The sequence below is a fragment of the Tinamus guttatus genome, unplaced genomic scaffold (assembly GCF_059628265.1).
Source record: "Tinamus guttatus ecotype Peru unplaced genomic scaffold, ASM5962826v1 Tinamus_guttatus_pri_ptg000927l, whole genome shotgun sequence".
NCBI lineage: Eukaryota > Metazoa > Chordata > Aves > Tinamiformes > Tinamidae > Tinamus > Tinamus guttatus.
In genome coordinates this window covers 227,794-247,889 of record NW_028289461.1, presented here as the reverse complement: position 1 = coordinate 247,889, position 20,096 = coordinate 227,794, and the positions used below count along the sequence as shown (strand labels likewise).

The following is a 20,096-nucleotide window of genomic DNA, read 5'->3' as shown; positions in this document are numbered from 1 at the left end:
TGGAGGGTGTTTGAGGGCGCGGGGCAAGAGTGGCGCGTGTGTTTGTGTGTGGTGAGCGGGGCACGAGCGCGGTACAGGGTGCCTCGTGCGGTAGTGCGGGTGTGCGGGCCGTGCCGTGAAGAGGGCGCCTGCGGGTGCCGCTCTCGCCTACGGCCATACCACCCTGAAAACGCCCGATCTCGTCTGATCTCGGAAGCTAAGCAGGGTCGGGCCCGGTTAGTACTTGGATGGGAGACCGCCTGGGAATACCGGGTGCTGTAGGCTTTTGCCCGGGGCTGGCGGGGTCCTTTTGCAGGCCGCGGGGTGCGTGCGGCTGTGCGTGTGCTGCTGGTGCTGTGCCAAGGGCTTGCGAGGAGGCTGTGGGGGTAGTGCTTTGTGCGGAGGGTGTGCGGGCGTGTGGCGGAGCCAGGGCTGGTGCGCGGTGAGGCGTGGGGAGCGAGGGCTTGTGAGCGGAGCGTCGTGAGTGCGGCGCTGCCGTGCGCGTTGCGCGCGGCGTGGGGGGCGTTCTTGGAGGTGTTGTTGCGTAGTGAGCGTGCTAGGCGAGGTGGGGTGTTGCGTGGAGGGTGTTTGAGGGCGCGGGGCAAGAGTGGCGCGTGTGTTTGTGTGTGGTGAGCGGGGCACGAGCGCGGTACAGGGTGCCTCGTGCGGTAGTGCGGGTGTGCGGGCCGTGCCGTGAAGAGGGCGCCTGCGGGTGCCGCTCTCGCCTACGGCCATACCACCCTGAAAACGCCCGATCTCGTCTGATCTCGGAAGCTAAGCAGGGTCGGGCCCGGTTAGTACTTGGATGGGAGACCGCCTGGGAATACCGGGTGCTGTAGGCTTTTGCCCGGGGCTGGCGGGGTCCTTTTGCAGGCCGCGGGGTGCGTGCGGCTGTGCGTGTGCTGCTGGTGCTGTGCCAAGGGCTTGCGAGGAGGCTGTGGGGGTAGTGCTTTGTGCGGAGGGTGTGCGGGCGTGTGGCGGAGCCAGGGCTGGTGCGCGGTGAGGCGTGGGGAGCCAGGGCTTGTGAGCGGAGCGTCGTGAGTGCGGCGCTGCCGTGCGCGTTGCGCGAGGCGTGGGGGGCGTTCTTGGAGGTGTTGTTGCGTAGTGAGCGTGCTAGGCGAGGTGGGGTGTTGCGTGGAGAGTGTTTGAGGGCGCGGGGCAAGAGTGGCGCGTGTGTTTGTGTGTGGTGAGCGGGGCACGAGCGCGGTACAGGGTGCCTCGTGCGGTGGTGCGGGTGTGCGGGCCGTGCCGTGAAGAGGGCGCCTGCGGGTGCCGCTCTCGCCTACGGCCATACCACCCTGAAAACATCCGATCTCGTCTGATCTCGGAAGCTAAGCAGGGTCGGGCCCGGTTAGTACTTGGATGGGAGACCGCCTGGGAATACCGGGTGCTGTAGGCTTTTGCCCGGGGCTGGCGGGGTCCTTTTGCAGGCCGCGGGGTGCGTGCGGCTGTGCGTGTGCTGCTGGTGCTGTGCCAAGGGCTTGCGAGGAGGCTGTGGGGGTAGTGCTTTGTGCGGAGGGTGTGCGGGCGTGTGGCGGAGCCAGGGCTGGTGCGCGGTGAGGCGTGGGGAGCCAGGGCTTGTGAGCGGAGCGTCGTGAGTGCGGCGCTGGCGTGCGCGTTGCGCGCGGCGTGGGGGGCGTTCTTGGAGGTGTTGTTGCATAGTGAGCGTGCTAGGCGAGGTGGGGTGTTGCGTGGAGGGTGTTTGAGGGCGCGGGGCAAGAGTGGCGCGTGTGTTTGTGTGTGGTGAGCGGGGCACGAGCGGGGTACAGGGTGCCTCGTGCGGTAGTGCGGGTGTGCGGGCCGTGCCGTGAAGAGGGCGCCTGCGGGTGCCGCTCTCGCCTACGGCCATACCACCCTGAAAACGCCCGATCTCGTCTGATCTCGGAAGCTAAGCAGGGTCGGGCCCGGTTAGTACTTGGATGGGAGACCGCCTGGGAATACCGGGTGCTGTAGGCTTTTGCCCGGGGCTGGCGGGGTCCTTTTGCAGGCCGCGGGGTGCGTGCGGCTGTGCGTGTGCTGCTGGTGCTGTGCCAAGGGCTTGCGAGGAGGCTGTGGGGGTAGTGCTTTGTGCGGAGGGTGTGCGGGCGTGTGGCGGAGCCAGGGCTGGTGCGCGGTGAGGCGTGGGGAGCCAGGGCTTGTGAGCGGAGCGTCGTGAGTGCGGCGCTGGCGTGCGCGTTGCGCGAGGCGTGGGGGGCGTTCTTGGAGGTGTTGTTGCGTAGTGAGCGTGCTAGGCGAGGTGGGGTGTTGCGTGGAGGGTGTTTGAGGGCGCGGGGCAAGAGTGGCGCGTGTGTTTGTGTGTGGTGAGCGGGGCACGAGCGGGGTACAGGGTGCCTCGTGCGGTAGTGCGGGTGTGCGGGCCGTGCCGTGAAGAGGGCGCCTGCGGGTGCCGCTCTCGCCTACGGCCATACCACCCTGAAAACGCCCGATCTCGTCTGATCTCGGAAGCTAAGCAGGGTCGGGCCCGGTTAGTACTTGGATGGGAGACCGCCTGGGAATACCGGGTGCTGTAGGCTTTTGCCCGGGGCTGGCGGGGTCCTTTTGCAGGCCGCGGGGTGCGTGCGGCTGTGCGTGTGCTGCTGGTGCTGTGCCAAGGGCTTGCGAGGAGGCTGTGGGGGTAGTGCTTTGTGCGGAGGGTGTGCGGGCGTGTGGCGGAGCCAGGGCTGGTGCGCGGTGAGGCGTGGGGAGCCAGGGCTTGTGAGCGGAGCGTCGTGAGTGCGGCGCTGCCGTGCGCGTTGCGCGAGGCGTGGGGGGCGTTCTTGGAGGTGTTGTTGCGTAGTGAGCGTGCTAGGCGAGGTGGCGTGTTGCGTGGAGGGTGTTTGAGGGCGCGGGGCAAGAGTGGCGCGTGTGTTTGTGTGTGGTGAGCGGGGCATGAGCGCGGTACAGGGTGCCTCGTGCGGTAGTGCGGGTGTGCGGGCCGTGCCGTGAAGAGGGCGCCTGCGGGTGCCGCTCTCGCCTACGGCCATACCACCCTGAAAACGCCCGATCTCGTCTGATCTCGGAAGCTAAGCAGGGTCGGGCCCGGTTAGTACTTGGATGGGAGACCACCTGGGAATACCGGGTGCTGTAGGCTTTTGCCCGGGGCTGGCGGGGTCCTTTTGCAGGCCGCGGGGTGCGTGCGGCTGTGCGTGTGCTGCTGGTGCTGTGCCAAGGGCTTGCGAGGAGGCTGTGGGGGTAGTGCTTTGTGCGGAGGGTGTGCGGGCGTGTGGCGGAGCCAGGGCTGGTGCGCGGTGAGGCGTGGGGAGCGAGGGCTTGTGAGCGGAGCGTCGTGAGTGCGGCGCTGGCGTGCGCGTTGCGCGCGGCGTGGGGGGCGTTCTTGGAGGTGTTGTTGCGTAGTGAGCGTGCTAGGCGAGGTGGGGTGTTGCGTGGAGGGTGTTTGAGGGCGCGGGGCAAGAGTGGCGCGTGTGTTTGTGTGTGGTGAGCGGGGCACGAGCGCGGTACAGGGTGCCTCGTGCGGTAGTGCGGGTGTGCGGGCCGTGCCGTGAAGAGGGCGCCTGCGGGTGCCGCTCTCGCCTACGGCCATACCACCCTGAAAACGCCCGATCTCGTCTGATCTCGGAAGCTAAGCAGGGTCGGGCCCGGTTAGTACTTGGATGGGAGACCGCCTGGGAATACCGGGTGCTGTAGGCTTTTGCCCGGGGCTGGCGGGGTCCTTTTGCAGGCCGCGGGGTGCGTGCGGCTGTGCGTGTGCTGCTGGTGCTGTGCCAAGGGCTTGCGAGGAGGCTGTGGGGGTAGTGCTTTGTGCGGAGGGTGTGCGGGCGTGTGGCGGAGCCAGGGCTGGTGCGCGGTGAGGCGTGGGGAGCGAGGGCTTGTGAGCGGAGCGTCGTGAGTGCGGCGCTGCCGTGCGCGTTGCGCGCGGCGTGGGGGGCGTTCTTGGAGGTGTTGTTGCGTAGTGAGCGTGCTAGGCGAGGTGGGGTGTTGCGTGGAGGGTGTTTGAGGGCGCGGGGCAAGAGTGGCGCGTGTGTTTGTGTGTGGTGAGCGGGGCACGAGCGGGGTACAGGGTGCCTCGTGCGGTGGTGCGGGTGTGCGGGCCGTGCCGTGAAGAGGGCGCCTGCGGGTGCCGCTCTCGCGTACGGCCATACCACCCTGAAAACGCCCGATCTCGTCTGATCTCGGAAGCTAAGCAGGGTCGGGCCCGGTTAGTACTTGGATGGGAGACCGCCTGGGAATACCGGGTGCTGTAGGCTTTTGCCCGGGGCTGGCGGGGTCCTTTTGCAGGCCGCGGCGTGCATGCGGCTGTGCGTGTGCTGCTGGTGCTGTGCCAAGGGCTTGCGAGGAGGCTGTGGGGGTAGTGCTTTGTGCGGAGGGTGTGCGGGCGTGTGGCGGAGCCAGGGCTGGTGCGCGGTGAGGCGTGGGGAGCGAGGGCTTGTGAGCGGAGCGTCGTGAGTGCGGCGCTGGCGTGCGCGTTGCGCGCGGCGTGGGGGGCGTTCTTGGAGGTGTTGTTGCGTAGTGAGCGTGCTAGGCGAGGTGGGGTGTTGCGTGGAGGGTGTTTGAGGGCGCGGGGCAAGAGTGGCGCGTGTGTTTGTGTGTGGTGAGCGGGGCACGAGCGCGGTACAGGGTGCCTCGTGCGGTAGTGCGGGTGTGCGGGCCGTGCCGTGAAGAGGGCGCCTGCGGGTGCCGCTCTCGCCTACGGCCATACCACCCTGAAAACGCCCGATCTCGTCTGATCTCGGAAGCTAAGCAGGGTCGGGCCCGGTTAGTACTTGGATGGGAGACCGCCTGGGAATACCGGGTGCTGTAGGCTTTTGCCCGGGGCTGGCGGGGTCCTTTTGCAGGCCGCGGGGTGCGTGCGGCTGTGCGTGTGCTGCTGGTGCTGTGCCAAGGGCTTGCGAGGAGGCTGTGGGGGTAGTGCTTTGTGCGGAGGGTGTGCGGGCGTGTGGCGGAGCCAGGGCTGGTGCGCGGTGAGGCGTGGGGAGCCAGGGCTTGTGAGCGGAGCGTCGTGAGTGCGGCGCTGGCGTGCGCGTTGCGCGAGGCGTGGGGGGCGTTCTTGGAGGTGTTGTTGCGTAGTGAGCGTGCTAGGCGAGGTGGGGTGTTGCGTGGAGGGTGTTTGAGGGCGCGGGGCAAGAGTGGCGCGTGTGTTTGTGTGTGGTGAGCGGGGCACGAGCGGGGTACAGGGTGCCTCGTGCGGTAGTGCGGGTGTGCGGGCCGTGCCGTGAAGAGGGCGCCTGCGGGTGCCGCTCTCGCCTACGGCCATACCACCCTGAAAACGCCCGATCTCGTCTGATCTCGGAAGCTAAGCAGGGTCGGGCCCGGTTAGTACTTGGATGGGAGACCGCCTGGGAATACCGGGTGCTGTAGGCTTTTGCCCGGGGCTGGCGGGGTCCTTTTGCAGGCCGCGGGGTGCGTGCGGCTGTGCGTGTGCTGCTGGTGCTGTGCCAAGGGCTTGCGAGGAGGCTGTGGGGGTAGTGCTTTGTGCGGAGGGTGTGCGGGCGTGTGGCGGAGCCAGGGCTGGTGCGCGGTGAGGCGTGGGGAGCCAGGGCTTGTGAGCGGAGCGTCGTGAGTGCGGCGCTGCCGTGCGCGTTGCGCGAGGCGTGGGGGGCGTTCTTGGAGGTGTTGTTGCGTAGTGAGCGTGCTAGGCGAGGTGGGGTGTTGCGTGGAGGGTGTTTGAGGGCGCGGGGCAAGAGTGGCGCGTGTGTTTGTGTGTGGTGAGCGGGGCATGAGCGCGGTACAGGGTGCCTCGTGCGGTAGTGCGGGTGTGCGGGCCGTGCCGTGAAGAGGGCGCCTGCGGGTGCCGCTCTCGCCTACGGCCATACCACCCTGAAAACGCCCGATCTCGTCTGATCTCGGAAGCTAAGCAGGGTCGGGCCCGGTTAGTACTTGGATGGGAGACCACCTGGGAATACCGGGTGCTGTAGGCTTTTGCCCGGGGCTGGCGGGGTCCTTTTGCAGGCCGCGGGGTGCGTGCGGCTGTGCGTGTGCTGCTGGTGCTGTGCCAAGGGCTTGCGAGGAGGCTGTGGGGGTAGTGCTTTGTGCGGAGGGTGTGCGGGCGTGTGGCGGAGCCAGGGCTGGTGCGCGGTGAGGCGTGGGGAGCGAGGGCTTGTGAGCGGAGCGTCGTGAGTGCGGCGCTGGCGTGCGCGTTGCGCGCGGCGTGGGGGGCGTTCTTGGAGGTGTTGTTGCGTAGTGAGCGTGCTAGGCGAGGTGGGGTGTTGCGTGGAGGGTGTTTGAGGGCGCGGGGCAAGAGTGGCGCGTGTGTTTGTGTGTGGTGAGCGGGGCACGAGCGCGGTACAGGGTGCCTCGTGCGGTAGTGCGGGTGTGCGGGCCGTGCCGTGAAGAGGGCGCCTGCGGGTGCCGCTCTCGCCTACGGCCATACCACCCTGAAAACGCCCGATCTCGTCTGATCTCGGAAGCTAAGCAGGGTCGGGCCCGGTTAGTACTTGGATGGGAGACCGCCTGGGAATACCGGGTGCTGTAGGCTTTTGCCCGGGGCTGGCGGGGTCCTTTTGCAGGCCGCGGGGTGCGTGCGGCTGTGCGTGTGCTGCTGGTGCTGTGCCAAGGGCTTGCGAGGAGGCTGTGGGGGTAGTGCTTTGTGCGGAGGGTGTGCGGGCGTGTGGCGGAGCCAGGGCTGGTGCGCGGTGAGGCGTGGGGAGCGAGGGCTTGTGAGCGGAGCGTCGTGAGTGCGGCGCTGCCGTGCGCGTTGCGCGCGGCGTGGGGGGCGTTCTTGGAGGTGTTGTTGCGTAGTGAGCGTGCTAGGCGAGGTGGGGTGTTGCGTGGAGGGTGTTTGAGGGCGCGGGGCAAGAGTGGCGCGTGTGTTTGTGTGTGGTGAGCGGGGCACGAGCGGGGTACAGGGTGCCTCGTGCGGTGGTGCGGGTGTGCGGGCCGTGCCGTGAAGAGGGCGCCTGCGGGTGCCGCTCTCGCGTACGGCCATACCACCCTGAAAACGCCCGATCTCGTCTGATCTCGGAAGCTAAGCAGGGTCGGGCCCGGTTAGTACTTGGATGGGAGACCGCCTGGGAATACCGGGTGCTGTAGGCTTTTGCCCGGGGCTGGCGGGGTCCTTTTGCAGGCCGCGGGGTGCATGCGGCTGTGCGTGTGCTGCTGGTGCTGTGCCAAGGGCTTGCGAGGAGGCTGTGGGGGTAGTGCTTTGTGCGGAGGGTGTGCGGGCGTGTGGCGGAGCCAGGGCTGGTGCGCGGTGAGGCGTGGGGAGCGAGGGCTTGTGAGCGGAGCGTCGTGAGTGCGGCGCTGGCGTGCGCGTTGCGCGCGGCGTGGGGGGCGTTCTTGGAGGTGTTGTTGCGTAGTGAGCGTGCTAGGCGAGGTGGGGTGTTGCGTGGAGGGTGTTTGAGGGCGCGGGGCAAGAGTGGCGCGTGTGTTTGTGTGTGGTGAGCGGGGCACGAGCGCGGTACAGGGTGCCTCGTGCGGTAGTGCGGGTGTGCGGGCCGTGCCGTGAAGAGGGCGCCTGCGGGTGCCGCTCTCGCCTACGGCCATACCACCCTGAAAACGCCCGATCTCGTCTGATCTCGGAAGCTAAGCAGGGTCGGGCCCGGTTAGTACTTGGATGGGAGACCGCCTGGGAATACCGGGTGCTGTAGGCTTTTGCCCGGGGCTGGCGGGGTCCTTTTGCAGGCCGCGGGGTGCGTGCGGCTGTGCGTGTGCTGCTGGTGCTGTGCCAAGGGCTTGCGAGGAGGCTGTGGGGGTAGTGCTTTGTGCGGAGGGTGTGCGGGCGTGTGGCGGAGCCAGGGCTGGTGCGCGGTGAGGCGTGGGGAGCCAGGGCTTGTGAGCGGAGCGTCGTGAGTGCGGCGCTGCCGTGCGCGTTGCGCGCGGCGTGGGGGGCGTTCTTGGAGGTGTTGTTGCGTAGTGAGCGTGCTAGGCGAGGTGGGGTGTTGCGTGGAGGGTGTTTGAGGGCGCGGGGCAAGAGTGGCGCGTGTGTTTGTGTGTGGTGAGCGGGGCACGAGCGCGGTACAGGGTGCCTCGTGCGGTAGTGCGGGTGTGCGGGCCGTGCCGTGAAGAGGGCGCCTGCGGGTGCCGCTCTCGCCTACGGCCATACCACCCTGAAAACGCCCGATCTCGTCTGATCTCGGAAGCTAAGCAGGGTCGGGCCCGGTTAGTACTTGGATGGGAGACCGCCTGGGAATACCGGGTGCTGTAGGCTTTTGCCCGGGGCTGGCGGGGTCCTTTTGCAGGCCGCGGGGTGCGTGCGGCTGTGCGTGTGCTGCTGGTGCTGTGCCAAGGGCTTGCGAGGAGGCTGTGGGGGTAGTGCTTTGTGCGGAGGGTGTGCGGGCGTGTGGCGGAGCCAGGGCTGGTGCGCGGTGAGGCGTGGGGAGCGAGGGCTTGTGAGCGGAGCGTCGTGAGTGCGGCGCTGGCGTGCGCGTTGCGCGCGGCGTGGGGGGCGTTCTTGGAGGTGTTGTTGCGTAGTGAGCGTGCTAGGCGAGGTGGGGTGTTGCGTGGAGAGTGTTTGAGGGCGCGGGGCAAGAGTGGCGCGTGTGTTTGTGTGTGGTGAGCGGGGCACGAGCGCGGTACAGGGTGCCTCGTGCGGTAGTGCGGGTGTGCGGGCCGTGCCGTGAAGAGGGCGCCTGCGGGTGCCGCTCTCGCCTACGGCCATACCACCCTGAAAACGTCCGATCTCGTCTGATCTCGGAAGCTAAGCAGGGTCGGGCCCGGTTAGTACTTGGATGGGAGACCGCCTGGGAATACCGGGTGCTGTAGGCTTTTGCCCGGGGCTGGCGGGGTCCTTTTGCAGGCCGCGGGGTGCGTGCGGCTGTGCGTGTGCTGCTGGTGCTGTGCCAAGGGCTTGCGAGGAGGCTGTGGGGGTAGTGCTTTGTGCGGAGGGTGTGCGGGCGTGTGGCGGAGCCAGGGCTGGTGCGCGGTGAGGCGTGGGGAGCCAGGGCTTGTGAGCGGAGCGTCGTGAGTGCGGCGCTGCCGTGCGCGTTGCGCGCGGCGTGGGGGGCGTTCTTGGAGGTGTTGTTGCGTAGTGAGCGTGCTAGGCGAGGTGGGGTGTTGCGTGGAGGGTGTTTGAGGGCGCGGGGCAAGAGTGGCGCGTGTGTTTGTGTGTGGTGAGCGGGGCACGAGCGCGGTACAGGGTGCCTCGTGCGGTAGTGCGGGTGTGCGGGCCGTGCCGTGAAGAGGGCGCCTGCGGGTGCCGCTCTCGCCTACGGCCATACCACCCTGAAAACGCCCGATCTCGTCTGATCTCGGAAGCTAAGCAGGGTCGGGCCCGGTTAGTACTTGGATGGGAGACCGCCTGGGAATACCGGGTGCTGTAGGCTTTTGCCCGGGGCTGGCGGGGTCCTTTTGCAGGCCGCGGGGTGCGTGCGGCTGTGCGTGTGCTGCTGGTGCTGTGCCAAGGGCTTGCGAGGAGGCTGTGGGGGTAGTGCTTTGTGCGGAGGGTGTGCGGGCGTGTGGCGGAGCCAGGGCTGGTGCGCGGTGAGGCGTGGGGAGACAGGGCTTGTGAGCGGAGCGTCGTGAGTGCGGCGCTGCCGTGCGCGTTGCGCGAGGCGTGGGGGGCGTTCTTGGAGGTGTTGTTGCGTAGTGAGCGTGCTAGGCGAGGTGGGGTGTTGCGTGGAGAGTGTTTGAGGGCGCGGGGCAAGAGTGGCGCGTGTGTTTGTGTGTGGTGAGCGGGGCACGAGCGCGGTACAGGGTGCCTCGTGCGGTGGTGCGGGTGTGCGGGCCGTGCCGTGAAGAGGGCGCCTGCGGGTGCCGCTCTCGCCTACGGCCATACCACCCTGAAAACGTCCGATCTCGTCTGATCTCGGAAGCTAAGCAGGGTCGGGCCCGGTTAGTACTTGGATGGGAGACCGCCTGGGAATACCGGGTGCTGTAGGCTTTTGCCCGGGGCTGGCGGGGTCCTTTTGCAGGCCGCGGGGTGCGTGCGGCTGTGCGTGTGCTGCTGGTGCTGTGCCAAGGGCTTGCGAGGAGGCTGTGGGGGTAGTGCTTTGTGCGGAGGGTGTGCGGGCGTGTGGCGGAGCCAGGGCTGGTGCGCGGTGAGGCGTGGGGAGCCAGGGCTTGTGAGCGGAGCGTCGTGAGTGCGGCGCTGGCGTGCGCGTTGCGCGCGGCGTGGGGGGCGTTCTTGGAGGTGTTGTTGCATAGTGAGCGTGCTAGGCGAGGTGGGGTGTTGCGTGGAGGGTGTTTGAGGGCGCGGGGCAAGAGTGGCGCGTGTGTTTGTGTGTGGTGAGCGGGGCACGAGCGGGGTACAGGGTGCCTCGTGCGGTGGTGCGGGTGTGCGGGCCGTGCCGTGAAGAGGGCGCCTGCGGGTGCCGCTCTCGCCTACGGCCATACCACCCTGAAAACGCCCGATCTCGTCTGATCTCGGAAGCTAAGCAGGGTCGGGCCCGGTTAGTACTTGGATGGGAGACCGCCTGGGAATACCGGGTGCTGTAGGCTTTTGCCCGGGGCTGGCGGGGTCCTTTTGCAGGCCGCGGGGTGCGTGCGGCTGTGCGTGTGCTGCTGGTGCTGTGCCAAGGGCTTGCGAGGAGGCTGTGGGGGTAGTGCTTTGTGCGGAGGGTGTGCGGGCGTGTGGCGGAGCCAGGGCTGGTGCGCGGTGAGGCGTGGGGAGCGAGGGCTTGTGAGCGGAGCGTCGTGAGTGCGGCGCTGCCGTGCGCGTTGCGCGCGGCGTGGGGGGCGTTCTTGGAGGTGTTGTTGCGTAGTGAGCGTGCTAGGCGAGGTGGGGTGTTGCGTGGAGGGTGTTTGAGGGCGCGGGGCAAGAGTGGCGCGTGTGTTTGTGTGTGGTGAGCGGGGCACGAGCGCGGTACAGGGTGCCTCGTGCGGTGGTGCGGGTGTGCGGGCCGTGCCGTGAAGAGGGCGCCTGCGGGTGCCGCTCTCGCCTACGGCCATACCACCCTGAAAACGCCCGATCTCGTCTGATCTCGGAAGCTAAGCAGGGTCGGGCCCGGTTAGTACTTGGATGGGAGACCGCCTGGGAATACCGGGTGCTGTAGGCTTTTGCCCGGGGCTGGCGGGGTCCTTTTGCAGGCCGCGGGGTGCGTGCGGCTGTGCGTGTGCTGCTGGTGCTGTGCCAAGGGCTTGCGAGGAGGCTGTGGGGGTAGTGCTTTGTGCGGAGGGTGTGCGGGCGTGTGGCGGAGCCAGGGCTGGTGCGCGGTGAGGCGTGGGGAGCGAGGGCTTGTGAGCGGAGCGTCGTGAGTGCGGCGCTGGCGTGCGCGTTGCGCGCGGCGTGGGGGGCGTTCTTGGAGGTGTTGTTGCGTAGTGAGCGTGCTAGGCGAGGTGGGGTGTTGCGTGGAGAGTGTTTGAGGGCGCGGGGCAAGAGTGGCGCGTGTGTTTGTGTGTGGTGAGCGGGGCACGAGCGCGGTACAGGGTGCCTCGTGCGGTAGTGCGGGTGTGCGGGCCGTGCCGTGAAGAGGGCGCCTGCGGGTGCTGCTCTCGCCTACGGCCATACCACCCTGAAAACGTCCGATCTCGTCTGATCTCGGAAGCTAAGCAGGGTCGGGCCCGGTTAGTACTTGGATGGGAGACCGCCTGGGAATACCGGGTGCTGTAGGCTTTTGCCCGGGGCTGGCGGGGTCCTTTTGCAGGCCGCGGGGTGCGTGCGGCTGTGCGTGTGCTGCTGGTGCTGTGCCAAGGGCTTGCGAGGAGGCTGTGGGGGTAGTGCTTTGTGCGGAGGGTGTGCGGGCGTGTGGCGGAGCCAGGGCTGGTGCGCGGTGAGGCGTGGGGAGCCAGGGCTTGTGAGCGGAGCGTCGTGAGTGCGGCGCTGCCGTGCGCGTTGCGCGCGGCGTGGGGGGCGTTCTTGGAGGTGTTGTTGCGTAGTGAGCGTGCTAGGCGAGGTGGGGTGTTGCGTGGAGGGTGTTTGAGGGCGCGGGGCAAGAGTGGCGCGTGTGTTTGTGTGTGGTGAGCGGGGCACGAGCGCGGTACAGGGTGCCTCGTGCGGTAGTGCGGGTGTGCGGGCCGTGCCGTGAAGAGGGCGCCTGCGGGTGCCGCTCTCGCCTACGGCCATACCACCCTGAAAACGCCCGATCTCGTCTGATCTCGGAAGCTAAGCAGGGTCGGGCCCGGTTAGTACTTGGATGGGAGACCGCCTGGGAATACCGGGTGCTGTAGGCTTTTGCCCGGGGCTGGCGGGGTCCTTTTGCAGGCCGCGGGGTGCGTGCGGCTGTGCGTGTGCTGCTGGTGCTGTGCCAAGGGCTTGCGAGGAGGCTGTGGGGGTAGTGCTTTGTGCGGAGGGTGTGCGGGCGTGTGGCGGAGCCAGGGCTGGTGCGCGGTGAGGCGTGGGGAGACAGGGCTTGTGAGCGGAGCGTCGTGAGTGCGGCGCTGCCGTGCGCGTTGCGCGAGGCGTGGGGGGCGTTCTTGGAGGTGTTGTTGCGTAGTGAGCGTGCTAGGCGAGGTGGGGTGTTGCGTGGAGAGTGTTTGAGGGCGCGGGGCAAGAGTGGCGCGTGTGTTTGTGTGTGGTGAGCGGGGCACGAGCGCGGTACAGGGTGCCTCGTGCGGTGGTGCGGGTGTGCGGGCCGTGCCGTGAAGAGGGCGCCTGCGGGTGCCGCTCTCGCCTACGGCCATACCACCCTGAAAACGTCCGATCTCGTCTGATCTCGGAAGCTAAGCAGGGTCGGGCCCGGTTAGTACTTGGATGGGAGACCGCCTGGGAATACCGGGTGCTGTAGGCTTTTGCCCGGGGCTGGCGGGGTCCTTTTGCAGGCCGCGGGGTGCGTGCGGCTGTGCGTGTGCTGCTGGTGCTGTGCCAAGGGCTTGCGAGGAGGCTGTGGGGGTAGTGCTTTGTGCGGAGGGTGTGCGGGCGTGTGGCGGAGCCAGGGCTGGTGCGCGGTGAGGCGTGGGGAGCCAGGGCTTGTGAGCGGAGCGTCGTGAGTGCGGCGCTGGCGTGCGCGTTGCGCGCGGCGTGGGGGGCGTTCTTGGAGGTGTTGTTGCATAGTGAGCGTGCTAGGCGAGGTGGGGTGTTGCGTGGAGGGTGTTTGAGGGCGCGGGGCAAGAGTGGCGCGTGTGTTTGTGTGTGGTGAGCGGGGCACGAGCGGGGTACAGGGTGCCTCGTGCGGTGGTGCGGGTGTGCGGGCCGTGCCGTGAAGAGGGCGCCTGCGGGTGCCGCTCTCGCCTACGGCCATACCACCCTGAAAACGCCCGATCTCGTCTGATCTCGGAAGCTAAGCAGGGTCGGGCCCGGTTAGTACTTGGATGGGAGACCGCCTGGGAATACCGGGTGCTGTAGGCTTTTGCCCGGGGCTGGCGGGGTCCTTTTGCAGGCCGCGGGGTGCGTGCGGCTGTGCGTGTGCTGCTGGTGCTGTGCCAAGGGCTTGCGAGGAGGCTGTGGGGGTAGTGCTTTGTGCGGAGGGTGTGCGGGCGTGTGGCGGAGCCAGGGCTGGTGCGCGGTGAGGCGTGGGGAGCGAGGGCTTGTGAGCGGAGCGTCGTGAGTGCGGCGCTGCCGTGCGCGTTGCGCGCGGCGTGGGGGGCGTTCTTGGAGGTGTTGTTGCGTAGTGAGCGTGCTAGGCGAGGTGGGGTGTTGCGTGGAGGGTGTTTGAGGGCGCGGGGCAAGAGTGGCGCGTGTGTTTGTGTGTGGTGAGCGGGGCACGAGCGCGGTACAGGGTGCCTCGTGCGGTGGTGCGGGTGTGCGGGCCGTGCCGTGAAGAGGGCGCCTGCGGGTGCCGCTCTCGCCTACGGCCATACCACCCTGAAAACGCCCGATCTCGTCTGATCTCGGAAGCTAAGCAGGGTCGGGCCCGGTTAGTACTTGGATGGGAGACCGCCTGGGAATACCGGGTGCTGTAGGCTTTTGCCCGGGGCTGGCGGGGTCCTTTTGCAGGCCGCGGGGTGCGTGCGGCTGTGCGTGTGCTGCTGGTGCTGTGCCAAGGGCTTGCGAGGAGGCTGTGGGGGTAGTGCTTTGTGCGGAGGGTGTGCGGGCGTGTGGCGGAGCCAGGGCTGGTGCGCGGTGAGGCGTGGGGAGCCAGGGCTTGTGAGCGGAGCGTCGTGAGTGCGGCGCTGGCGTGCGCGTTGCGCGCGGCGTGGGGGGCGTTCTTGGAGGTGTTGTTGCGTAGTGAGCGTGCTAGGCGAGGTGGGGTGTTGCGTGGAGGGTGTTTGAGGGCGCGGGGCAAGAGTGGCGCGTGTGTTTGTGTGTGGTGAGCGGGGCACGAGCGCGGTACAGGGTGCCTCGTGCGGTGGTGCGGGTGTGCGGGCCGTGCCGTGAAGAGGGCGCCTGCGGGTGCCGCTCTCGCCTACGGCCATACCACCCTGAAAACGCCCGATCTCGTCTGATCTCGGAAGCTAAGCAGGGTCGGGCCCGGTTAGTACTTGGATGGGAGACCACCTGGGAATACCGGGTGCTGTAGGCTTTTGCCCGGGGCTGGCGGGGTCCTTTTGCAGGCCGCGGGGTGCGTGCGGCTGTGCGTGTGCTGCTGGTGCTGTGCCAAGGGCTTGCGAGGAGGCTGTGGGGGTAGTGCTTTGTGCGGAGGGTGTGCGGGCGTGTGGCGGAGCCAGGGCTGGTGCGCGGTGAGGCGTGGGGAGCGAGGGCTTGTGAGCGGAGCGTCGTGAGTGCGGCGCTGGCGTGCGCGTTGCGCGCGGCGTGGGGGGCGTTCTTGGAGGTGTTGTTGCGTAGTGAGCGTGCTAGGCGAGGTGGGGTGTTGCGTGGAGGGTGTTTGAGGGCGCGGGGCAAGAGTGGCGCGTGTGTTTGTGTGTGGTGAGCGGGGCACGAGCGCGGTACAGGGTGCCTCGTGCGGTAGCGCGGGTGTGCGGGCCGTGCCGTGAAGAGGGCGCCTGCGGGTGCCGCTCTCGCCTACGGCCATACCACCCTGAAAACGCCCGATCTCGTCTGATCTCGGAAGCTAAGCAGGGTCGGGCCCGGTTAGTACTTGGATGGGAGACCGCCTGGGAATACCGGGTGCTGTAGGCTTTTGCCCGGGGCTGGCGGGGTCCTTTTGCAGGCCGCGGGGTGCGTGCGGCTGTGCGTGTGCTGCTGGTGCTGTGCCAAGGGCTTGCGAGGAGGCTGTGGGGGTAGTGCTTTGTGCGGAGGGTGTGCGGGCGTGTGGCGGAGCCAGGGCTGGTGCGCGGTGAGGCGTGGGGAGCCAGGGCTTGTGAGCGGAGCGTCGTGAGTGCGGCGCTGCCGTGCGCGTTGCGCGCGGCGTGGGGGGCGTTCTTGGAGGTGTTGTTGCGTAGTGAGCGTGCTAGGCGAGGTGGGGTGTTGCGTGGAGGGTGTTTGAGGGCGCGGGGCAAGAGTGGCGCGTGTGTTTGTGTGTGGTGAGCGGGGCACGAGCGCGGTACAGGGTGCCTCGTGCGGTAGTGCGGGTGTGCGGGCCGTGCCGTGAAGAGGGCGCCTGCGGGTGCCGCTCTCGCCTACGGCCATACCACCCTGAAAACGCCCGATCTCGTCTGATCTCGGAAGCTAAGCAGGGTCGGGCCCGGTTAGTACTTGGATGGGAGACCGCCTGGGAATACCGGGTGCTGTAGGCTTTTGCCCGGGGCTGGCGGGGTCCTTTTGCAGGCCGCGGGGTGCGTGCGGCTGTGCGTGTGCTGCTGGTGCTGTGCCAAGGGCTTGCGAGGAGGCTGTGGGGGTAGTGCTTTGTGCGGAGGGTGTGCGGGCGTGTGGCGGAGCCAGGGCTGGTGCGCGGTGAGGCGTGGGGAGACAGGGCTTGTGAGCGGAGCGTCGTGAGTGCGGCGCTGCCGTGCGCGTTGCGCGAGGCGTGGGGGGCGTTCTTGGAGGTGTTGTTGCGTAGTGAGCGTGCTAGGCGAGGTGGGGTGTTGCGTGGAGAGTGTTTGAGGGCGCGGGGCAAGAGTGGCGCGTGTGTTTGTGTGTGGTGAGCGGGGCACGAGCGCGGTACAGGGTGCCTCGTGCGGTGGTGCGGGTGTGCGGGCCGTGCCGTGAAGAGGGCGCCTGCGGGTGCCGCTCTCGCCTACGGCCATACCACCCTGAAAACGTCCGATCTCGTCTGATCTCGGAAGCTAAGCAGGGTCGGGCCCGGTTAGTACTTGGATGGGAGACCGCCTGGGAATACCGGGTGCTGTAGGCTTTTGCCCGGGGCTGGCGGGGTCCTTTTGCAGGCCGCGGGGTGCGTGCGGCTGTGCGTGTGCTGCTGGTGCTGTGCCAAGGGCTTGCGAGGAGGCTGTGGGGGTAGTGCTTTGTGCGGAGGGTGTGCGGGCGTGTGGCGGAGCCAGGGCTGGTGCGCGGTGAGGCGTGGGGAGCCAGGGCTTGTGAGCGGAGCGTCGTGAGTGCGGCGCTGGCGTGCGCGTTGCGCGCGGCGTGGGGGGCGTTCTTGGAGGTGTTGTTGCATAGTGAGCGTGCTAGGCGAGGTGGGGTGTTGCGTGGAGGGTGTTTGAGGGCGCGGGGCAAGAGTGGCGCGTGTGTTTGTGTGTGGTGAGCGGGGCACGAGCGGGGTACAGGGTGCCTCGTGCGGTAGTGCGGGTGTGCGGGCCGTGCCGTGAAGAGGGCGCCTGCGGGTGCCGCTCTCGCCTACGGCCATACCACCCTGAAAACGCCCGATCTCGTCTGATCTCGGAAGCTAAGCAGGGTCGGGCCCGGTTAGTACTTGGATGGGAGACCGCCTGGGAATACCGGGTGCTGTAGGCTTTTGCCCGGGGCTGGCGGGGTCCTTTTGCAGGCCGCGGGGTGCGTGCGGCTGTGCGTGTGCTGCTGGTGCTGTGCCAAGGGCTTGCGAGGAGGCTGTGGGGGTAGTGCTTTGTGCGGAGGGTGTGCGGGCGTGTGGCGGAGCCAGGGCTGGTGCGCGGTGAGGCGTGGGGAGCCAGGGCTTGTGAGCGGAGCGTCGTGAGTGCGGCGCTGGCGTGCGCGTTGCGCGCGGCGTGGGGGGCGTTCTTGGAGGTGTTGTTGCGTAGTGAGCGTGCTAGGCGAGGTGGGGTGTTGCGTGGAGGGTGTTTGAGGGCGCGGGGCAAGAGTGGCGCGTGTGTTTGTGTGTGGTGAGCAGGGCACGAGCGGGGTACAGGGTGCCTCGTGCGGTGGTGCGGGTGTGCGGGCCGTGCCGTGAAGAGGGCGCCTGCGGGTGCCGCTCTCGCCTACGGCCATACCACCCTGAAAACGCCCGATCTCGTCTGATCTCGGAAGCTAAGCAGGGTCGGGCCCGGTTAGTACTTGGATGGGAGACCGCCTGGGAATACCGGGTGCTGTAGGCTTTTGCCCGGGGCTGGCGGGGTCCTTTTGCAGGCCGCGGGGTGCGTGCGGCTGTGCGTGTGCTGCTGGTGCTGTGCCAAGGGCTTGCGAGGAGGCTGTGGGGGTAGTGCTTTGTGCGGAGGGTGTGCGGGCGTGTGGCGGAGCCAGGGCTGGTGCGCGGTGAGGCGTGGGGAGCGAGGGCTTGTGAGCGGAGCGTCGTGAGTGCGGCGCTGCCGTGCGCGTTGCGCGCGGCGTGGGGGGCGTTCTTGGAGGTGTTGTTGCGTAGTGAGCGTGCTAGGCGAGGTGGGGTGTTGCGTGGAGAGTGTTTGAGGGCGCGGGGCAAGAGTGGCGCGTGTGTTTGTGTGTGGTGAGCGGGGCACGAGCGCGGTACAGGGTGCCTCGTGCGGTGGTGCGGGTGTGCGGGCCGTGCCGTGAAGAGGGCGCCTGCGGGTGCCGCTCTCGCGTACGGCCATACCACCCTGAAAACGCCCGATCTCGTCTGATCTCGGAAGCTAAGCAGGGTCGGGCCCGGTTAGTACTTGGATGGGAGACCGCCTGGGAATACCGGGTGCTGTAGGCTTTTGCCCGGGGCTGGCGGGGTCCTTTTGCAGGCCGCGGGGTGCGTGCGGCTGTGCGTGTGCTGCTGGTGCTGTGCCAAGGGCTTGCGAGGAGGCTGTGGGGGTAGTGCTTTGTGCGGAGGGTGTGCGGGCGTGTGGCGGAGCCAGGGCTGGTGCGCGGTGAGGCGTGGGGAGCCAGGGCTTGTGAGCGGAGCGTCGTGAGTGCGGCGCTGGCGTGCGCGTTGCGCGCGGCGTGGGGGGCGTTCTTGGAGGTGTTGTTGCGTAGTGAGCGTGCTAGGCGAGGTGGGGTGTTGCGTGGAGGGTGTTTGAGGGCGCGGGGCAAGAGTGGCGCGTGTGTTTGTGTGTGGTGAGCGGGGCACGAGCGCGGTACAGGGTGCCTCGTGCGGTAGTGCGGGTGTGCGGGCCGTGCCGTGAAGAGGGCGCCTGCGGGTGCCGCTCTCGCCTACGGCCATACCACCCTGAAAACGCCCGATCTCGTCTGATCTCGGAAGCTAAGCAGGGTCGGGCCCAGTTAGTACTTGGATGGGAGACCACCTGGGAATACCGGGTGCTGTAGGCTTTTGCCCGGGGCTGGCGGGGTCCTTTTGCAGGCCGCGGGGTGCGTGCGGCTGTGCGTGTGCTGCTGGTGCTGTGCCAAGGGCTTGCGAGGAGGCTGTGGGGGTAGTGCTTTGTGCGGAGGGTGTGCGGGCGTGTGGCGGAGCCAGGGCTGGTGCGCGGTGAGGCGTGGGGAGCGAGGGCTTGTGAGCGGAGCGTCGTGAGTGCGGCGCTGGCGTGCGCGTTGCGCGCGGCGTGGGGGGCGTTCTTGGAGGTGTTGTTGCGTAGTGAGCGTGCTAGGCGAGGTGGGGTGTTGCGTGGAGGGTGTTTGAGGGCGCGGGGCAAGAGTGGCGCGTGTGTTTGTGTGTGGTGAGCGGGGCACGAGTGCGGTACAGGGTGCCTCGTGCGGTAGCGCGGGTGTGCGGGCCGTGCCGTGAAGAGGGCGCCTGCGGGTGCCGCTCTCGCCTACGGCCATACCACCCTGAAAACGCCCGATCTCGTCTGATCTCGGAAGCTAAGCAGGGTCGGGCCCGGTTAGTACTTGGATGGGAGACCGCCTGGGAATACCGGGTGCTGTAGGCTTTTGCCCGGGGCTGGCGGGATCCTTTTGCAGGCCGCGGGGTGCGTGCGGCTGTGCGTGTGCTGCTGGTGCTGTGCCAAGGGCTTGCGAGGAGGCTGTGGGGGTAGTGCTTTGTGCGGAGGGTGTGCGGGCGTGTGGCGGAGCCAGGGCTGGTGCGCGGTGAGGCGTGGGGAGCGAGGGCTTGTGAGCGGAGCGTCGTGAGTGCGGCGCTGGCGTGCGCGTTGCGCGCGGCGTGGGGGGCGTTCTTGGAGGTGTTGTTGCGTAGTGAGCGTGCTAGGCGAGGTGGGGTGTTGCGTGGAGGGTGTTTGAGGGCGCGGGGCAAGAGTGGCGCGTGTGTTTGTGTGTGGTGAGCGGGGCACGAGCGCGGTACAGGGTGCCTCGTGCGGTAGCGCGGGTGTGCGGGCCGTGCCGTGAAGAGGGCGCCTGCGGGTGCCGCTCTCGCCTACGGCCATACCACCCTGAAAACGCCCGATCTCGTCTGATCTCGGAAGCTAAGCAGGGTCGGGCCCGGTTAGTACTTGGATGGGAGACCGCCTGGGAATACCGGGTGCTGTAGGCTTTTGCCCGGGGCTGGCGGGGTCCTTTTGCAGGCCGCGGGGTGCGTGCGGCTGTGCGTGTGCTGCTGGTGCTGTGCCAAGGGCTTGCGAGGAGGCTGTGGGGGTAGTGCTTTGTGCGGAGGGTGTGCGGGCGTGTGGCGGAGCCAGGGCTGGTGCGCGGTGAGGCGTGGGGAGCCAGGGCTTGTGAGCGGAGCGTCGTGAGTGCGGCGCTGCCGTGCGCGTTGCGCGCGGCGTGGGGGGCGTTCTTGGAGGTGTTGTTGCGTAGTGAGCGTGCTAGGCGAGGTGGGGTGTTGCGTGGAGAGTGTTTGAGGGCGCGGGGCAAGAGTGGCGCGTGTGTTTGTGTGTGGTGAGCGGGGCACGAGCGGGGTACAGGGTGCCTCGTGCGGTGGTGCGGGTGTGCGGGCCGTGCCGTGAAGAGGGCGCCTGCGGGTGCCGCTCTCGCCTACGGCCATACCACCCTGAAAACGCCCGATCTCGTCTGATCTCGGAAGCTAAGCAGGGTCGGGCCCGGTTAGTACTTGGATGGGAGACCGCCTGGGAATACCGGGTGCTGTAGGCTTTTGCCCGGGGCTGGCGGGGTCCTTTTGCAGGCCGCGGGGTGCGTGCGGCTGTGCGTGTGCTGCTGGTGCTGTGCCAAGGGCTTGCGAGGAGGCTGTGGGAGTAGTGCTTTGTGCGGAGGGTGTGCGGGCGTGTGGCGGAGCCAGGGCTGGTGCGCGGTGAGGCGTGGGGAGCCAGGGCTTGTGAGCGGAGCGTCGTGAGTGCGGCGCTGCCGTGCGCGTTGCGCGAGGCGTGGGGGGCGTTCTTGGAGGTGTTGTTGCGTAGTGAGCGTGCTAGGCGAGGTGGGGTGTTGCGTGGAGGGTGTTTGAGGGTGCGGGGCAAGAGTGGCGCGTGTGTTT

General features: G+C 68.2%; 36 non-coding genes across 36 annotated transcripts; all 36 read left to right on the top strand.

Annotated features, from left to right (window-relative positions):
* The first annotated feature begins 145 nt into the window (after positions 1-145).
* LOC148591139 (5S ribosomal RNA) lies at positions 146-264 on the top strand. Its single transcript, XR_015914183.1, has one exon. It is a non-coding gene; the product is annotated as a 5S ribosomal RNA (ribosomal RNA).
* Positions 265-702: 438 nt separating this feature from the next.
* On the top strand, positions 703-821 carry LOC148591138 (5S ribosomal RNA). The gene has a single exon (XR_015914182.1). It is a non-coding gene; the product is annotated as a 5S ribosomal RNA (ribosomal RNA).
* Positions 822-1,259: 438 nt separating this feature from the next.
* LOC148591137 (5S ribosomal RNA) lies at positions 1,260-1,378 on the top strand. Its single transcript, XR_015914118.1, has one exon. It is a non-coding gene; the product is annotated as a 5S ribosomal RNA (ribosomal RNA).
* A 438-nt stretch (positions 1,379-1,816) lies between these two features.
* On the top strand, positions 1,817-1,935 carry LOC148591136 (5S ribosomal RNA). Its single transcript, XR_015914180.1, has one exon. It is a non-coding gene; the product is annotated as a 5S ribosomal RNA (ribosomal RNA).
* A 438-nt stretch (positions 1,936-2,373) lies between these two features.
* Positions 2,374-2,492, top strand: LOC148591135 (5S ribosomal RNA). The gene has a single exon (XR_015914179.1). It is a non-coding gene; the product is annotated as a 5S ribosomal RNA (ribosomal RNA).
* Positions 2,493-2,930: 438 nt separating this feature from the next.
* Positions 2,931-3,049, top strand: LOC148591134 (5S ribosomal RNA). Its single transcript, XR_015914181.1, has one exon. It is a non-coding gene; the product is annotated as a 5S ribosomal RNA (ribosomal RNA).
* Positions 3,050-3,487: 438 nt separating this feature from the next.
* On the top strand, positions 3,488-3,606 carry LOC148591133 (5S ribosomal RNA). The gene has a single exon (XR_015914178.1). It is a non-coding gene; the product is annotated as a 5S ribosomal RNA (ribosomal RNA).
* Positions 3,607-4,044: 438 nt separating this feature from the next.
* Positions 4,045-4,163, top strand: LOC148591132 (5S ribosomal RNA). Its single transcript, XR_015914144.1, has one exon. It is a non-coding gene; the product is annotated as a 5S ribosomal RNA (ribosomal RNA).
* Positions 4,164-4,601: 438 nt separating this feature from the next.
* On the top strand, positions 4,602-4,720 carry LOC148591131 (5S ribosomal RNA). Its single transcript, XR_015914177.1, has one exon. It is a non-coding gene; the product is annotated as a 5S ribosomal RNA (ribosomal RNA).
* Positions 4,721-5,158: 438 nt separating this feature from the next.
* LOC148591130 (5S ribosomal RNA) lies at positions 5,159-5,277 on the top strand. The gene has a single exon (XR_015914176.1). It is a non-coding gene; the product is annotated as a 5S ribosomal RNA (ribosomal RNA).
* Positions 5,278-5,715: 438 nt separating this feature from the next.
* On the top strand, positions 5,716-5,834 carry LOC148591129 (5S ribosomal RNA). Its single transcript, XR_015914170.1, has one exon. It is a non-coding gene; the product is annotated as a 5S ribosomal RNA (ribosomal RNA).
* A 438-nt stretch (positions 5,835-6,272) lies between these two features.
* LOC148591128 (5S ribosomal RNA) lies at positions 6,273-6,391 on the top strand. The gene has a single exon (XR_015914175.1). It is a non-coding gene; the product is annotated as a 5S ribosomal RNA (ribosomal RNA).
* Positions 6,392-6,829: 438 nt separating this feature from the next.
* On the top strand, positions 6,830-6,948 carry LOC148591127 (5S ribosomal RNA). The gene has a single exon (XR_015914143.1). It is a non-coding gene; the product is annotated as a 5S ribosomal RNA (ribosomal RNA).
* A 438-nt stretch (positions 6,949-7,386) lies between these two features.
* LOC148591126 (5S ribosomal RNA) lies at positions 7,387-7,505 on the top strand. The gene has a single exon (XR_015914174.1). It is a non-coding gene; the product is annotated as a 5S ribosomal RNA (ribosomal RNA).
* A 438-nt stretch (positions 7,506-7,943) lies between these two features.
* On the top strand, positions 7,944-8,062 carry LOC148591125 (5S ribosomal RNA). Its single transcript, XR_015914173.1, has one exon. It is a non-coding gene; the product is annotated as a 5S ribosomal RNA (ribosomal RNA).
* Positions 8,063-8,500: 438 nt separating this feature from the next.
* LOC148591124 (5S ribosomal RNA) lies at positions 8,501-8,619 on the top strand. Its single transcript, XR_015914135.1, has one exon. It is a non-coding gene; the product is annotated as a 5S ribosomal RNA (ribosomal RNA).
* Positions 8,620-9,057: 438 nt separating this feature from the next.
* On the top strand, positions 9,058-9,176 carry LOC148591123 (5S ribosomal RNA). Its single transcript, XR_015914172.1, has one exon. It is a non-coding gene; the product is annotated as a 5S ribosomal RNA (ribosomal RNA).
* Positions 9,177-9,614: 438 nt separating this feature from the next.
* Positions 9,615-9,733, top strand: LOC148591122 (5S ribosomal RNA). Its single transcript, XR_015914134.1, has one exon. It is a non-coding gene; the product is annotated as a 5S ribosomal RNA (ribosomal RNA).
* Positions 9,734-10,171: 438 nt separating this feature from the next.
* LOC148591121 (5S ribosomal RNA) lies at positions 10,172-10,290 on the top strand. Its single transcript, XR_015914171.1, has one exon. It is a non-coding gene; the product is annotated as a 5S ribosomal RNA (ribosomal RNA).
* A 438-nt stretch (positions 10,291-10,728) lies between these two features.
* Positions 10,729-10,847, top strand: LOC148591120 (5S ribosomal RNA). Its single transcript, XR_015914169.1, has one exon. It is a non-coding gene; the product is annotated as a 5S ribosomal RNA (ribosomal RNA).
* Positions 10,848-11,285: 438 nt separating this feature from the next.
* Positions 11,286-11,404, top strand: LOC148591119 (5S ribosomal RNA). The gene has a single exon (XR_015914133.1). It is a non-coding gene; the product is annotated as a 5S ribosomal RNA (ribosomal RNA).
* Positions 11,405-11,842: 438 nt separating this feature from the next.
* LOC148591118 (5S ribosomal RNA) lies at positions 11,843-11,961 on the top strand. The gene has a single exon (XR_015914168.1). It is a non-coding gene; the product is annotated as a 5S ribosomal RNA (ribosomal RNA).
* A 438-nt stretch (positions 11,962-12,399) lies between these two features.
* On the top strand, positions 12,400-12,518 carry LOC148591117 (5S ribosomal RNA). Its single transcript, XR_015914132.1, has one exon. It is a non-coding gene; the product is annotated as a 5S ribosomal RNA (ribosomal RNA).
* Positions 12,519-12,956: 438 nt separating this feature from the next.
* LOC148591116 (5S ribosomal RNA) lies at positions 12,957-13,075 on the top strand. The gene has a single exon (XR_015914167.1). It is a non-coding gene; the product is annotated as a 5S ribosomal RNA (ribosomal RNA).
* Positions 13,076-13,513: 438 nt separating this feature from the next.
* LOC148591115 (5S ribosomal RNA) lies at positions 13,514-13,632 on the top strand. The gene has a single exon (XR_015914166.1). It is a non-coding gene; the product is annotated as a 5S ribosomal RNA (ribosomal RNA).
* A 438-nt stretch (positions 13,633-14,070) lies between these two features.
* Positions 14,071-14,189, top strand: LOC148591114 (5S ribosomal RNA). Its single transcript, XR_015914159.1, has one exon. It is a non-coding gene; the product is annotated as a 5S ribosomal RNA (ribosomal RNA).
* Positions 14,190-14,627: 438 nt separating this feature from the next.
* Positions 14,628-14,746, top strand: LOC148591113 (5S ribosomal RNA). The gene has a single exon (XR_015914165.1). It is a non-coding gene; the product is annotated as a 5S ribosomal RNA (ribosomal RNA).
* Positions 14,747-15,184: 438 nt separating this feature from the next.
* LOC148591112 (5S ribosomal RNA) lies at positions 15,185-15,303 on the top strand. The gene has a single exon (XR_015914164.1). It is a non-coding gene; the product is annotated as a 5S ribosomal RNA (ribosomal RNA).
* A 438-nt stretch (positions 15,304-15,741) lies between these two features.
* On the top strand, positions 15,742-15,860 carry LOC148591111 (5S ribosomal RNA). Its single transcript, XR_015914131.1, has one exon. It is a non-coding gene; the product is annotated as a 5S ribosomal RNA (ribosomal RNA).
* Positions 15,861-16,298: 438 nt separating this feature from the next.
* On the top strand, positions 16,299-16,417 carry LOC148591110 (5S ribosomal RNA). The gene has a single exon (XR_015914163.1). It is a non-coding gene; the product is annotated as a 5S ribosomal RNA (ribosomal RNA).
* A 438-nt stretch (positions 16,418-16,855) lies between these two features.
* On the top strand, positions 16,856-16,974 carry LOC148591109 (5S ribosomal RNA). The gene has a single exon (XR_015914162.1). It is a non-coding gene; the product is annotated as a 5S ribosomal RNA (ribosomal RNA).
* A 438-nt stretch (positions 16,975-17,412) lies between these two features.
* LOC148591108 (5S ribosomal RNA) lies at positions 17,413-17,531 on the top strand. Its single transcript, XR_015914142.1, has one exon. It is a non-coding gene; the product is annotated as a 5S ribosomal RNA (ribosomal RNA).
* Positions 17,532-17,969: 438 nt separating this feature from the next.
* On the top strand, positions 17,970-18,088 carry LOC148591107 (5S ribosomal RNA). The gene has a single exon (XR_015914136.1). It is a non-coding gene; the product is annotated as a 5S ribosomal RNA (ribosomal RNA).
* Positions 18,089-18,526: 438 nt separating this feature from the next.
* Positions 18,527-18,645, top strand: LOC148591106 (5S ribosomal RNA). The gene has a single exon (XR_015914161.1). It is a non-coding gene; the product is annotated as a 5S ribosomal RNA (ribosomal RNA).
* A 438-nt stretch (positions 18,646-19,083) lies between these two features.
* On the top strand, positions 19,084-19,202 carry LOC148591105 (5S ribosomal RNA). Its single transcript, XR_015914160.1, has one exon. It is a non-coding gene; the product is annotated as a 5S ribosomal RNA (ribosomal RNA).
* Positions 19,203-19,640: 438 nt separating this feature from the next.
* Positions 19,641-19,759, top strand: LOC148591104 (5S ribosomal RNA). The gene has a single exon (XR_015914158.1). It is a non-coding gene; the product is annotated as a 5S ribosomal RNA (ribosomal RNA).
* Positions 19,760-20,096: the final 337 nt, after the last annotated feature.